The sequence below is a fragment of the Alligator sinensis genome, unplaced genomic scaffold (genome assembly GCF_000455745.1).
Source record: "Alligator sinensis unplaced genomic scaffold, ASM45574v1 scaffold1693_1, whole genome shotgun sequence".
Lineage (NCBI taxonomy): Eukaryota > Metazoa > Chordata > Crocodylia > Alligatoridae > Alligator > Alligator sinensis.
The window spans coordinates 11,144-13,833 of NW_005844011.1; the positions used below are offsets into that span (position 1 = coordinate 11,144).

General features: G+C 49.1%; 1 long non-coding RNA gene across 1 annotated transcript; it reads left to right on the plus strand.

Annotated features, from left to right (window-relative positions):
- Window positions 1-399: 399 nt before the first annotated feature.
- On the plus strand, window positions 400-2,165 carry LOC102376436. The gene is made up of 2 exons (XR_325601.1): window positions 400-517; window positions 1,489-2,165. It is a non-coding gene; the product is annotated as an uncharacterized LOC102376436 (long non-coding RNA).
- Window positions 2,166-2,690: the final 525 nt, after the last annotated feature.

Sequence of the window (2,690 nt, forward strand, 5' to 3'; positions counted from 1 at the left end):
ACGCCCATGGGTTTTGGTGGGCACTGAATCAAAATGTCAGGTGCGCACGTGAGCATACTAAACAATGGCTCCTTCTCCTGTTTGAGTTTCAGAAACACCCCGCTCCCCACCACATATGAGTATGGACCAAACTGGATTCATGCACAGGAGAGCAAATGGTCCCACCAACAACTGCTCTGTGTACCCTGCAGACTTACCCCAAATCCTCCAACTCTAATGAAGTCTGTAGAGCAGGACCAGGAAGAAGGTTGACCCATAAATTTAATTTAAAAGACACCTGGTGGGGTGTAATCTCCCAGTCCTAAACTAAATTAAAAAACACAGTAATTACAAACACAGAGTGAAACGATTACAGTATTTGGCAGGTTGGCACACACGACACATGCATGTTTTGTCACTAACAAGGATGTCAGGTACAGAAGATGCCACAAATGCTCCCGGCAATCTGAGAACTGTATAAAAGGTCACACAAGCGAGGATGTTTTAATCACTTCTTGGATTCTCTTCGGTGAGCCAGGTAAGTCCAACTCAGCTTGATCTCTTACAAGTACCTTTCTTTCTGGTGTAATTTAAAAACTGAACTTGCACTTCTGTTCATTGGTTTTCAGAAATGCTCAGGGTCTTTCACTTGTTTTTGTTGTTTTACTGTAGTTGGTGGCTGGCAGGAATTAGGGCCCCACAGCTGAGGTTGGCATTTCAAGGGCATTTGGGACAGTAATGGCCAGAATGAAAGAGGGACCCAGCTGAACAGTCAGGAGTGACAATCCAAATCATGAGTCTGATGCCCAGGACCCCCTTAGTTTAAAGAAGACACTTTAGGTCCTCCAACTCAAACCAGGCAGCAAGTTCAGCCACTGAAAAGCTCAGAAGAGAGGAAGCAATATCCAAAACCCCACCTCTCTCCCCAACTGGGGTGATTCCCTGCAGTCCAGACATTTCCCGGGATTGTGGGATCCATAACTGCAAACTGCCTAAGGCTGTATCCTTCCTGCAGTGCAACAAGCTTCAGGCGTGCTCTCCACCTTCACCCCCGAGATCCCAGTGTCAGGAGACAGAAAGAGGAAGACTTGGGTTCTGGGTCCTGAAGTGAATGCACATTCCCCACGTCCCAGGACTGTGCCTGGACCATCGGGCCATGGGCTGCCTTGGGCTGGACTAAAGGCTTCCTCCCCCACTCCTGCTGCAGCTGCCCCACAGGGGCCTGGAGCCTGCTCTCCAGCCAGCATTTTGAAGGCAAAGGAAGTAAGAAGGCTTTGAAGCTGTTGTTTGGGGGAGAAGCTGAGGGGAAGTACAGGAAAGCAATGAAGTGGAGGAAAGGAGAGCAGCGACACAGGCAGAAAGGAGGGTTGAGGTCAGCATTTCTCTGCTCCATTCCCCAGTCTCCAGGTTCCTGCCAGATTCCCATGAGAGTCACACGCAAGTTTTGACCCTTGATTCCATCAGAACAGCACATGTGTCATGTCTCCTCTGCTCCCTGCTGTGTTTCAGGTTCGCCTCCAGCACAGCAAGATGTCTGACAGCCTTGGCATGTTTGAAGACCTGTACTACCAGTACCCAACTTGTTGTTGGAGACCCCGCCGCAGAAAGCCATGTTATTGTTGTTGCTATGATCCATGCACTGGAGAGCTAGTTTGGCAGGGATGGTGCTGTTGCCCCTGTTGGGGCGGTAGGGGCAGTTATGGAAGGCGCTGGCCATGCTAAATCCAGCTCGGATATCCACGGCACTTGAAGCAACACGGACATGAAAAGCAAGATACAGATTCACGGCCGACCCGACGGACATGGCTTGGAGCAGTGCTAAGCACTCAGCACCTCCAGCGTGAGGGCTCGGCATTGCTACAAGACTCCCTCCCCATACACCTGTCTCCTACGCTTTGCTTTGTTACTCTAGGAACTTTGTATTCTCCGCACTGTTATGCATTAAGACCTCTTCATGCTGTGCTGTCATTTTAAATTAAGCCCCTGCCTCCTTACAGTCCACCTTCAATCTACTGCAGACCACTTGACACAGCCACAGACGTGTAGAAGATGTTTGGTGACAACAGGCAAATAATCCCAGCTGTGGCCCTTTGGAAAACCTTGGGAATATTTGTACTCTCCTCTATATCCCTTCTGTGTCTGTATTCTCAATTTCTTCTGTGCATTAAACTTACTCTGCAGCATAATATTTGCCTCCTGGGTTTTTTCCCCTCCATTCCTTATTTGCAGACATGCTGGTGAAATTCCCTCCCATGCAGAGCCCCGCACCCAGCATGACTCAAGTCCTACTGAAGTGCTACACAGAGATGAAAATCAGCCCTGGAGCATGTCTGTGTGCCCTGGGCTTTCCTCCTAGCCCAGATGGGATGTTTTCACTTCTCTCTTATATAAAGCCCCTGGTCCTTTTAGCCGTGGCTCCAGGAGTGGTAATCCTGCGCTTTCTTCTTTGCAGAAACAGAATATCAGCCCTCAGATCTCTCCAGATCTTTCCTCCTGTACTATTAAAAACAGAGAGTGCTCTCATACCTCCCTCCGAGTCATTCCTACCTCCAACCTGGGTTGACCAAAAGCATGTCCAAATTAAGACAAATCAATCCTAAGCAGATCTCATCTGCAATCCTGGATTGTAAACGCATCTCTTTGAAAGCGGGGGAGCCCAGGCCCTGTCTGCATCCTTGTATCTACCTGTTATTGGAGGGCGGGTATGAAAC